The sequence below is a fragment of the Athene cunicularia genome, assembly GCF_003259725.1.
Source record: "Athene cunicularia isolate RWA chromosome Z unlocalized genomic scaffold, athCun1 chrZ_part4, whole genome shotgun sequence".
Classification (NCBI taxonomy): Eukaryota; Metazoa; Chordata; class Aves; order Strigiformes; family Strigidae; genus Athene; species Athene cunicularia.
The window spans coordinates 1,092,188-1,105,096 of NW_020799145.1; the positions used below are offsets into that span (position 1 = coordinate 1,092,188).

General features: G+C 41.7%; 1 long non-coding RNA gene across 1 annotated transcript in view; it reads left to right on the forward strand.

The window, feature by feature from the left end:
• Positions 1–1,158: 1,158 nt before the first annotated feature.
• LOC113490392 overlaps positions 1,159–12,909 on the forward strand; it is a 48,361-nt gene continuing 36,610 nt past the window's right edge. Inside the window, exons 1-2 of the long non-coding RNA XR_003400222.1 lie at positions 1,159–1,222; positions 10,219–10,353. This is a non-coding gene — a long non-coding RNA (uncharacterized LOC113490392). The remainder of the gene's footprint in view (positions 1,223–10,218; positions 10,354–12,909) is intronic.

The following is a 12,909-nucleotide window of genomic DNA, read 5'->3' on the forward strand; positions in this document are numbered from 1 at the left end:
TGGCTGAATCAAGAATACTCTAAGTATGGAAAGGGGATAGGCAAGTTACTTGCCCACAACAGCAACATGTGGATGATAGTATCAAAATAAGTTGAGGGGCAGCTGGCATCACAGCAATCGTAGATGTTGCTGCATCTCATTTGGTTAGGAGTGTGGCTATGTTCTGAGTTTGAGGAATAGGAGAGCTTGATATAACAGGAGAGGACTGTAGTTAGGTAAGTGTGCACAGTTCTATCTTTGGGAACTGCATTTTCTCTCTGTTAAGAAAAAATTGCATTTTGTGTTGTCTTCTAGACTTAAAAGTTCTGAAAATGTCATCTACTTTAAGCTGTGGCTGTGAATATTGGCTTGCAGTATTTCATTGTCTTCTGGTTCTGCTACCCAAAACTCAAAATGGGGAATGCTGCTTTGCTTGAAGGGAATAGAAGGTTACATACAAAGGGCACTCTGTATGCTTGCTGTGAAGGGGATATTGTCATAACCATGAGCAACCATGATGTGAGCCATGGTTGTCTGTGCAGCTAGGAGCAAGCATGGTCTTTTCTCTTTGTTCACCTGCCCCTTTTGTTATTCCAGTGCTGTTTTCATCCCAGCCAGCCCTATGGATGGACTGCTTCTGCTAAAAAGGCCTGTGGTCTGACAGAAGTGTGTGGTTGTGCTGAGGAGCAGGCAGGCACCTCACAGGTGTGCAAGAGAGGCATCACAGTGCAGAAATGGGCAAATGATTAATGATGGAATGTGTCGGGTGCTCTGGCAGGCATCCCTAGAAGTGCTGCATGAATGGGTACATGGGGTTGGAGTAGATCAAATTTACACTGTGAACTCAGTGATGGGGAAGAAGGCTGCAAATCCCTGGTGTAGCCCACTGTTGTCTTGGCTTTGAGCTGGCAGCACTGTCATTTCACCTTTGTAACACATTCACAGCTTAAATTCAAAAATTTCTCCTGCTGTGAAAATTTAGTTCTCTCAGGCCCACATGAAATATCTTCCTAATTGTTGGTTTGGACATAATCTAAGCCTGGAGTGTGAGTGTAACTTTTCCATTCGTATTGGTTCACGGATGAAAGAATGTGTGGCAAATACCCAGCGTAATTATGCATGTTTCTAATGTTTCAGCTTGTATAATACCGCCCACCTTCCCAGAGAGGTCAAGTTACCGTTTCAGGCACTACAGTTCAGTGATGTATGGTGTGCTAGAGAGAAGCGGTGGACTAACAGCCCTGTAAGTTTAGTCTGGTTTTTTGGTTTTTTTTTTTTTGGTTTTTTTTTTCACTTTTTCATGAAATAGTGAAATTTGATCTGATTTGTGTCACTGAGTAGGTTTCAGTGTTACAATCTAATGGACTGTTTAAAATCTGACTATATGGGAGAGTACTTGGCTTGAAGTGGTGATTTGTTTTTGAATGGCAGTACTTAATGTTGGGGAAGTATTAGAAAGTGTGCATGCCTCTGTGTGTGCGTGTGTGTGCGTGTGTGTGCGTGTGTGTGCGTGTGTGTGCGTGTGTGTGCGTGTGCGTGCGTGTGTGTGCGTGTGCGTGCGTGTGTGTGTGTGAGAACTACCTCTGTCGGTATCTCTTTCTGGTGGACAAACTGTTTGCAAAATGCTGCAACAACTCGGGATAGTCCCGCACAAATCAAAGTCTGCTAGGCAGAAGCTATGGCAGGATGACAGTTAAGTTGGTGATCTTTCAAGCAGGCTGAGCCTTCACACTGACACGATCAAGCAGTGTTGCAAAGCTTGTGCTGGCTTTTTCACCTGCTTTTCCACTCTGTCCTCTCCCTCCCCGCCTTCTGCTGGCTGCACTTGTGAAGGAGAGCCTGCAACTTTTCAGGCAGAATTGGCTGGGGTTACTTTGCTGTATGACCTTCATGTTTTATGGACTTTGTGTGTAGAGGGGATTTTTGAAATTTTTGTATTATTCTTTTGGTTGTTCAAGGGAAACATATGCCTGAAATAACACCGTTCACTTTTGTGTTTTCCCCATGTCTAGTTTGAGAGATTAGGTTGTTAGATTACAACATTAATATCTGTGAGACGGAGCCTGAAAATTGTGTTCAGTGTATATATATCTATTTTCTGTATGAGAGAGTGTGTACTACTATTGTAGTAGTCTCCCTGCTTATTTTTTGGCAGAAGGGACAAGAATATTGCCATTTCTGTGTGCTTTCTTTTGCGGTTTCTAATCTGTGCCATTGCTGAATATGCTAGCCATTATAACCATTCTAACACAAGAACATCCTGACCAGCATCACATGTCTTGTGCTTGTCCTCTCATTGCTAGTCTTTCTTGCTTATGCTAGGACCAACTGCTTTTCTGCTTTGTTTCTGAGGGACAGACTCTCTTAAGAGTGACAGGGCTTGAAATTAAATTGGGGAAAGCTTTTTCTCTTAAGAGCTAGTGGTGGGACTCTGAAGAATGATCTGGCCTTTCCATTGGAGGCCACATGCTTGTTTGCTTAATTTTCCTGGCCACTGAATCCCTGGAAATTTTCGGTTTTGTCTACCACCCCTTGTCCAAAATAAATTGCCATGTCTTAAATGGTGCTCTTGAAGGTGTTAGAACATACAGTAGTTAGTCTGGATCAGTTTGCTTCACAGAAGGTAAATTCAGAATTACTTTATTTTTAACTTTTACTGTTCAAATTATTTATTCAGAACGTCTGATGAGACAACTGTTATTTCTTTTTTTTTTTTTTCCTTTTGCACAAGGGAAACAGCATTGCCATGACAGTGGCCCTCAGCAATATGTGATTATGTTCACACATTCGAGGATCGCTCTCCTTATAGCCTGCTGTAGCAAGGACCGTACCACACAATAGCACTGTGCAGCTTGGGGTTCATCAATTCATTGCTTTTATGACAGAAGTTTATTCTTGTCTTGGTTCAGTACCAGAAATTTCTCAGAGCTATTATAGGAGTGTGCGGTGGGTGTTGAGTGTCATTCCCAAACAGTGCTGGATTTTGGAGGCTGGTTTACCAATAGCTCTTCCAAAAATCCCATCCCTTAGGAATATAAACTCTGGAATATCACTAGGGAGATGGTGGTAAGATCTGAAAATCCCAAAGGCAGCTATGTACTATGCATATGGAAAGCCCAAGCTACAAAGCCACATGACCTGGTCCAAGGTTTGTCTTGGTGCCAGAGGAGGACATGAGCCCTGTTGTCTTTTTTTTCTGCCAACTGGAAGTATTGGAAAGTGGCCTGTCCCCCTGTAAGGGGAGCTTCAGCCTCCAGGGCTAGACACAGAGATGGATAGGTGAGGGATATGGATTTCCTAAAATGCAGGTTCTTGGCGTGATTCTAGAGCACATCAATTGCCTATTTCATTGTTGTTAGCTATAGTTGTGTTACACCCATTAAAGTATACAGTGGTGCTTGACAGCTAGGCAATGTTTTCATTTTCCATGAGGATGGGGAAGTAGCATGAAGAAACAGAATTTTTATGGAGTTCTGCTTTTGTCACTTGAAATCTAGCAATTAAGAATTTCTGAGGTCCACCAAGGTTATTAGTGTTTCTGAGCTGCTGTTTCTGGAGATAATGGCAATCTGCTCTGTATCTTTAACTTAATTTTGAAGGTTAAGATTACTTATTGAAGTGTCTTCTGCCTTTTAAAAGCTGTCGGGTCCCTTTCCTGCCCTTCCTCTGCTTGCCCAGCTTAGATAGGACCAGAGGAGTAAGCGGGTGGGTGTCATCAGGAGCAGCCTGTGTCCCTGTGCCTGTGTCCTACAGGCAGGTGAGAGGCTATCTGACCTGTGAACTAGGCAAGCAAGACAGTATTTTATGGTCCTTTTCAGTTTCATTCTCCACTTTGCAAGACAAAAGAACGACTTTCATGCCCTCTCCTAATCTCTGCTCTTCTTAAGGAAGCAAGCACGGATTGATCAGGTGTGTTGTTTCTTGTCAGAGGTGTTTCATGATACGGTAATGTGAACAAGCAAAAGATATAACTTGATAAAGGGTGGAGTTCAGGATATAACTGGTGTATTGTGAAAAGTTAAATGAAGATGATCTGTAGCTTTGAATCTTCTAGTTTTCCTTCTTTCCTGAACCACTTTTAGCTCACTTCAAACCAGTGTTTCAGCAGTGATACCCCCTTCTCCTTCTCCTTCTGTTCTTGGCTAACCTTGAAATCTCAACTAAACTGGCTTTGTAAAACCCAATCTGCTTTAGAGCCCTAGGAAGTACATTGTTACTAAATCTAGGCTGAGTTTTGGTAACTTAGTTTTGTGGACAGAACAAAGAATGAGATCTGCCTGCAGAAGGGGACATGTGAAAAAGAAGGGAAAAAAATCCCCACAAACAAAACTTGGGTGTGCTAATGACTACTTCCTCTTACTCTCTGGGCATGAGTCCTATGTATGGATGAAGCTGTCCATAAGCAGTGATTTGCATGCAGATGGGATGAAAGAAAGCACTGGATGAGCTTTAACACTGTCAGTGAATCTTATCAGTGATAGCAGCCTCAGTTGTTAAGAGTGGATATTTGTCCAGTTTGTTGTCAGAAGTTTGCCCACTTCTGGTTAAAGCTCAGATTGCTGTCTGCTGGGTGAAAATCTCCCTGGCAGTGGTGCTTGTGTCATGGTACTGTTTGTCCTGCCAAGCAAAGATCTCCATTCACAAAGTCAGTGGTGAACTCCATAGTTTGTATAGGGAAGGTACTGGCAGAGCAAGTGGGACAAGTATCTAGCCTCTGAGGGTACAGCGAGTGGTGAGTCAGTTTCACCCGATTTGACAGCTAAAGGTGTTAAGGTTCAGCACATCTCCACAATTTGCTGGATTTTACTGTTTTGTCACAATGTTGACAGTGTGTGTTGGTTGGAGACTGAAATGTTTACCTAGATCGTCACTTTTACTGTGTACAATTCACACTCAGCCTTTGAGTAAAAAAAAAAAAAAAAAATTTAAATTAAAGGAGACAGCCTTTTATTAGTCTGTCTCAAATTTAACGTGTGCATCAGATGCCTGTGAAAAAGTCTTACTGTTTTTGAAATCGATCAGGTAGCAAATGAGTCTTTTATGACACCTTTTCATTTTTCATGAGCTGTCCTACTTTGGGTCTAAGTGTGAGAACTGCTACTTTAACACCTACTTATCAAATGAAATTTAGTTTCTCTTAAATTAATGATAATGATTTTTACAGTGGTGTAGGATTTGCATTCATCAGTGCTGGACCAGACAGACTTATTTGAGTACTTGTCCAATCTCATGAGAGCATGAAAGGCTCAAGGAGGGTTTTGCTGCTGCTTGTTCGATGTGGTTTCTCCCTGTCTCAGTGCAGCACACCTTATACTAGACTGAATTGTTCCTGTGCTTTTGTCACAAGAAACAGCCTACTTGTTGAAACCAGTTACTGGTTTCTGATGGCCGTAGTGCAAGCCCTGGACCAAGGTGAAGCCACCCTTTCTCACGCTGTGACCTCTGCCTGTGCAAAAGGACTGAAATGTGAGAAGTAAGCCTTACCTGCCAGGTTCTAGCTGAGCTGGTGTATCCCATTTACCAGCAATGTGAGCCCCCTCACTAAAGTAACTCATACATAAATTCATAGAGCTGTGCTTTGCATAATGTCTGCATTTCTTGAGAGATATGAACAGGACTGTCTTGGAAATGCCTCATTTTTAGATGTGGATTGGTGGGGAGGCAGAAGAGGGGTCTGCACAGGGGTGTTCATACTCTTGAGACTGCCTGTTGTACTTGGCAGTAAAACACTTTTCCCTGGCTTTGGCTTGTCTGTGCCACAGTGAATGACCCTTCTGTATCTTTCCGTCCTGTGTTGTTGGACAGGTTATGAGACTATGTTCTGCTGCAGGTTGTATTGTATGTCAGATGTTTTCCTTCCCTCCTACTTTTTGACAGCTCAAAAATCAGTTACTACTGGGACAGGCATGTCTAGCTACTGCTGAGTACACTATTCTTTATGGCATGTGTTTCAACAAGTCACAAGAAGCTCAAAGTCCATTTGCAGTATGTGAAGAGCTGGTCTCTGTACCAAGATGTGGCATGAGGTACAGCAGATAAGTGTGTTCTGGCTTTAGCCCAAGATTTGTTTTATCACCAGAAGTGTGAAATTAAAGTTGCTTTGGCAAAATTTAACTTTTTTGAATGTGCTAACAACCACACCATTGATCTGCTACTAATTCATGAACATTTACACTAACACTACAGTCTATTTGATCTGTTTTGAGACCAGCTGAAAAATTAAAATGTTGTGGGTTGAATTGCTGCAGGTGATTGGCAGACAATCACCATTATCATTACACATAGCTTCTCTGGGGTGCAGTCCTGGACCTTCTCTGCTGGGCCCAAGGATACACCCTCTCACGTTCCTCCTCCTAGCAGCCTAGGATCCTCAGTAATACCAGTTGATTTTTACTGTTCATTAAGTATTAGTGCAATGTACATCTCAGTATTGTCTGCTGTAGGTCACAGGCCTAAATAAAAAAGATCCGTATGACAGCTGCTGGGAGGAAGCATCCTTCCATGGGGGGGCTCATCTTTGGTGTAAGACTTCTTTCATGTGAAAGGGATGGCTTGCAGGGGGTGGGGGTGGAGATGACCAAATGTCATGATGGGTTGGCATGGGGAGATCCCTGAAGCAGCAGAGTAGTCATGTTACTGTGGCACCCTGCCCAGATTAATTAGTATCTCTGCAGGGTTAATTAGCATGGTGCTTTCTGCCATGCAGACATAGACTTAGTTATTTCCTTCAGCAATTACGGTGTCTTATGCTAGTGAGGTGTACCAAGATTGAATATTGCTTTTAACTGCTTAAAAGGCTTTCTGTCAAAAAATTTAGAATGACACTATGAAATAGTATCTTTACCACTGGAAATGTTACCTTCAAATTTAATTTAAAATAATGTGTCCTTCCCAACAAGAATGTAAATACCCTTCTGGTGCTATGCAGTGCATCTTTAACTGACTTTCAAGTGTTTGGTGCAACATCTGAGGTGTATCTCAGTAAGTTATCCAGGCATGTCCTTGCAGATGAGGGGGCTGGTGTTTTTTCAGACTGGCATAAATTCTTCTGTAAATAAGTGAAACTGGCTGCTGTCTGCTGGAGGGAGGTGAGCGTGTTGGAGGATGTTGGAGGAGCGTGTTGGAGGAGCGTGTTGGAGGAGCGTGTTGGAGGAGCGTGTTGGAGGAGCGTGTTGGAGGAGCGTGTTGGAGGAAATTAAAATGGGAAGGAAAGGGGAAAAGATGGAATACGTATGTTACCCACATGTGGAGAACTTGCCAAGCTAGAGTATGCTGTGAAGTGCTTAGACTTTCCACAAAAAATAGATGAAACCTTATCTTTGGTAGTTTAAGAAATACCTGTTGCATTGCAAGCTTTGTTTAAATGTAAAATATTAAGGTTAAAGCTTCCTGTAAAAATGTCAACTTTATCAGCAAATGTGCTCCCTTTGTATAGCTAATATTTCTGCTTAACTGTTTTACTATGTTTGTTTTAATTTTTGCTTTTCTTTGCTGCTTAGTTAGCACTTTGTGCTAACCACTGAGTCAGTTTTCTGCCTGGGAATTAATTTAGATTAACTTGCCTGGCAAATGGCAGAAGAACAATAATTTTTTTGATATGAGATACACAAATCTATTTCATACAGATTAACATTTTGCTTATGTTATTCTTTTATATATATATATATATATTTGTGATCCCCATTATATCATAATATTTTTTAACGTTTGGTGTTTTTCTTAATGCCTGTTAGGTGTGGTTTGTTCTCCCCTTAAGGGAAAAAATGGGTGTGCAGCATACTGTTTTGTTTTGATTGGGCTTGGATGTGTAGGAGTCAGGTGATTGTGTATGAATGTATGGTGTGATTTTTATTTTTTTTTGGGGGGGGGGGTAAAAGAAAAGCTGAAGCATTCTTTCCATCTGATGTGAAAATGGTAAGGTATGTGTTAAATCTTAGCTCGTGAAGGATTTCTGATTTTTGTTCAGTCCTCTTTGAGAAAGAGGAGTACCTCGCACAAAGTTATCCCTAGCTCATCTTGAAGCCATGTCCTAGTCCTGGCCTTTACTGTTGCACAGTTACTGTGCTTTCAAACTGATATGGACCAGGTGTGGGTATAAACACTTGATTCAGCTGAATTACATAGAGTGCCTGGTACAGAGTTTATGCTAGCTTTGGGACAAGGTGCAAAGCAGAAATCTATTGAAGCAAAATTAACCCATGAGAAATACCTGAACGATCTTGACACCATGTCATAGGGGCACTACATGCTGTGTATGATAGGAGTTTGAAAGTCGGGTTTTTTGTGTTCTTGAGCAGTGGTCCATGATTTGTAACTATCAGCTGAACAACTTGAAGATAAAGGCTGAAGTCTTGAAATATTCAGAATTTTTACAGGAAACTGCTGTAACTCTTTATACAGAAATATAGAGCAGGAGGTTATACAGAAATAAAATTATTGTGGTACTTCCTATTATCTGTGAATATATAGCTCCAAGGATACAATTTGTCTTCTGCCATCTCAAGTTTCCTAATTCATTGCAGTTTTTAATATTATGTAAATGGAAATACTTGTAATCATCTTGGAATGCGCTCCATTGAAATGTAAGAAAAACATTTTTAGGGTATCATAAATAGCTAACATGCAGTGTAAACAAGCTCATATTTTACATGAATAGCTGAAAATGTAAGTAAATACATTAGATAGGGCAAGAAGTGGACTCCCATTTCCTTTGTGTAACTTGAGAGCACTGAATACTATTTTAAAGCTCACCTGCACTTGGGGCTTTGGATTTCTGGTGTTGTAACAGATGTTACATTGATGGTTTATCTTTCCAGAGTGTAAGGTTTTCCACCTAATCCTACCTCCCCTTCTACCACAGACAGACCATGGTAGTTTCCCTTAAAACGCTTCTTGTTATTTTAGTTCATGAAGGCAATTAACCCTTAAGAGGCTGCTTTGAGGATTTGTAAACAGTGTAGGATCAGAATATAGGATATTAGGATGGAGATATATATATATATATAGATAGATATATATATATATATATATATGAAGAGACATTGGTGTGTGACATGCTTTCAGTGTTTGTTAATTAATTTTTAATAAAAACTCTTTTAACTCTTACCTGGTATGCTTCCCTTGTACTCCATTAAATCCACACCTCTGTAGTTTTACAGACTGGAACGACTGCTGTGTATTTTCATACCAGAGCTTTAGGGAAGTACTTATTTAAAACCTGGATCATAAGAAGTGTCTTTTTCCCTGAAAATAATCTTCAAAACACTCTTGAGTAACCATGCTAGGTACAGATAAATTGTTCTGCCATCCCACCCCCTCCATAGCTGTCAAATGTCCTAGCAACATTGTTGTGCAAGCTGTTCAGTATCAGCCCAGTGTCAGGGTGTGGCTGACTTGGACCGTGCCTGTGAATGGTTGTGAGGCAGGATGCCTTGGTGCGAGGAATGATGTGTCTCTGTGTGTTTCTGGTTTTGGGAAGTTGCTCATTAGGGGGATTAAACGTGCCAGGTGAGTTCGAACTGAAAAACAAGTGTCTAAACTGTAGTGACAGAACATTTTTTGCTGAATTGCTGTGGAGGAAAAGAGCTGGTTTATGTGCCGTAGTGGTGAAGGCATGAATTTAGCTCCAGTTGCACTGCCTTGACTCAGTAAGGGTTGAGACTATATATGAGTCCTTTCAAGATGAGAATTTTTTAAAAAGCCTATTCAGGGAAAGGAGACAAAGCAGTCTGAGGATGTCTCTCTTTTTACTGCAGTCTATAATGTACTTCCATGTGTCTTCCATGTACACCAACATTCTGGCTTATGTAGTGTTACTACTTAGCTCACATGGGCTTCTGCTGCATTTCCCAGTTCACATTAGTACCAGGTTACTGTTCCTTAAACACTTACTGTTTTGGTTTTGTAACTGGCATGGCTGGTGTATCCTGACATGCCTGGAGCTTTGTTTCTGTTCATTCACACGGACTGTTGTTTGAACAAAGAGGATTTAAATTGGGAAGGCAGTGCAGAGCGACCTAGCGCTATTGCCAGATCCGTGCTTTCTTTCCAGGGTGCTCTAACCAAAATACTGTTTGTGTGTTTCACCTTGGAAGCAAAAAATTATTTAGCCTTAGCAATTGTTGGCAATTTCACTATTGTTTAGCAGTGTGGCTCTACCAGGCATCATGTTTTAAGCATGTGATAGATTGCCCAACGTGTACAGTGACTAATTGGTGCTTTTCATTTCTCTTCTTGTAGGATGACTTTCAGGTTCCTGAATATACTGTCAAATGCTGAAGCATTGAACTAGCTGAATCTTCTGCATTATTTCTAGTTTTCCTTTAGGCCCTTTTAAATATCAGAGGACTGGCACTTCTGTTACAGTGTTTTAAGGTAAGATGTGACTTATTTTGTTAGGAGCAGAGGGAGGGGGACAGACATCTCATTCCCACCTCTTACTCTGTAATAAACCGTATGTACATGAAGTTTTAGACTGGAACCAGCTATCAGTATTTGTTAGTTATGAGTGAATTGACTGACTTCAGTAAGGTAAAAAATTGATGCAATGAAGAAAGAACTTGGTTTCTTTTCTTAAACCACTAATTCTACACTCTTAAGTACTTGTATACCTCTCCATTAGAATGTCTTAGTCCTTCATCTGTGCATTAATAATGTTCTAGTAGTAAAAAGATATAGTCATCAGTTCCTATGGGATGTCAGGCTGAGAAATTCTTCACCCCAAGAAAAATTCAGGTAAGAAGCTAAAAGCAACTGTAGCTAGAAAAGTGACAGTTCTTCTTTGGCTAGAGTTACTGCTGTCTTTAATTACCCATATTTTGTACCCATCTTTTGGATTCATAGTTCACTGCACTGTAGTGCTGCTGCTGCGTTTTTTTCTTAGCAGCACGGTAGACCAGCCACAAACTAGACCAATGGAGAGTATGTTAGTTCAATGCCCAGTGCACACCATGGTCTTCTCTTGCTGTCAAGTCATTTCAGTGACCAAGGACTGGGTGAGCTGTTGCTGTGCAAAGATACAAATCAGGTTAAGAGCAACACCAAAGGGAGGGCCTGAATTAAATCTGTAATAAAAGAAATCCAGATGAGTAATCGCCGTGTAAAGGCTCTCTTTGCTACTGACTCCTGGATTCCCTCAGGTTTGACAGGTGTTGTTTGAAGTGGCAACTGCCCTCCTGTTTTTATTTACTTTTGGTGACTGTCACTGCCCACCTTATGTACGCTGCAATGTTCTTCAGGTTCGGATGAGAGATGACACACCTAAAACTGAACTCATATCTTGAAGAGCAAAGATTTAGTCTCTTGGCCATGCTGACTATTTAGGATAGCTCACTGCAGATTAACTCTTGTTTTGTGCTGCTTTTGCTGCTTTAATCAGTGAAATGAAGCAGTGGGGGACAGCTTGTTTGGCTTTTGAGCGTGGAGTAAATTTTGTGCTTACAGGTGTGGCCTTGAATTGCTGACAGCTGTTGGGACAGGTAAAGTTCTACTGAATCTAGTGATCCAAAGATGATGGGGCACCAGTTGTTTTTCCCAAACTGTGAAACGCAGTAAGTGTGAAGAGCAGATCTTCTCCTGCCCTTCTTCGTTACTCTCCAAACTTGTGATTTAGGTGGGGTGTGTGCGTGTGTGTACGTGCATGTATCCAAATTCCAGTGTTTCTCCATTTGGTTCTCTTGCGCAAAACTCAGTTCAGAGAGGGAGCAGAGGGTGCTGCAATGCACCTGTGGCAAGCCATGGTGACGGGGAAGCCTGCCTGCACTTCCAGTGCAGACCTCATGCCAGCATGTTTCAGATCAGCCCTTGGGCTCTTGCTTGTAGAGTTCTGTCTGTTCCTTTCTGCAGGATGCTGTTATTTGCTTGGCTGTACCAGGGCTTTTGCTCTTCTAGAGCTCCTTCTTTTCACTGGGAAGAGCATTTGTAGGTGAATTTTGTTTTTTCTGGTGGCAAAGAAGTGCTTTGTACAGGAGTTGGGGGAAACCAGCCATGAATGCTTCTGGGTGCCAAGGTAGGGCTGTAGCTGGCAGGAAAAAGTAGTGCTTAGAAAAGGCTAAATAAGGAAACATTATCACTGCAACTAGGTTTGTGGCTGTGTGCCACAGCCATGTCCTGGCTGTAGAAGTGTGAACCCTCAGCCAAGCATGGGCTTCTAAGCAGAGGAAGTGTGGATATATTTAGAGGGACTCTCAGGTTGCCCCTGCAGTTCCCTAGACCTGGCTGCCCAGTGTACTGTAGCAGATGCCAGTAAACTAGTGCAGTCACAGCCTGGATGTCTGGTGGCATGCATGGGTGGCCATGCAAGTACAGGGGTGGGAGGAGAGGAGGGTAGGTGGTAAGGAAACACATGCAGACAGAGAAGAAAATTGTGATTGCAGAAAGGCCAGAAAACCCTGAATGGACTTGTATCTGCTGTTGAGGAACCAAAGTAGTGATGATTGCTGGCTGCTGCACAGCCCTTCAGAAAGCACAGGAGCACCATGTACAGTTGCTAAGAAGTGGACAGTCAAGGTAGCTCCTGTGTCAGCTCTCATCATAAGGCTGTGGGTACAGAGAGGGTGGGAGGAAGAGATGGGCTTTTCAAATTCTCTAAATTTAAGTCCCCCTCAAACTATATACATACATATTTTCTTTGCATGGCCTTACACTGAGTGGCATAGCAAACTCTCTACATTTGAGTAGCACTGGGCTGTAACTTGGTGTTAGGAGAGGAAAATACAGGCATTAATGGCAATAGCCATCACTGTAGAAGGTACTACAAATTAAACCTCAATACACTAGCACTACTAATTTAGCAAGTATTTGGAGAAGTGAGCTCAATTTCTCATTGTAAAATAATGTTTGAAGATTATCTGTGCCCATGATTACATGCAACCCAGTAACATTCCATTGTGCTCAAAGCATTCCATTTTGCATTTGTAGAGATACTTTGAA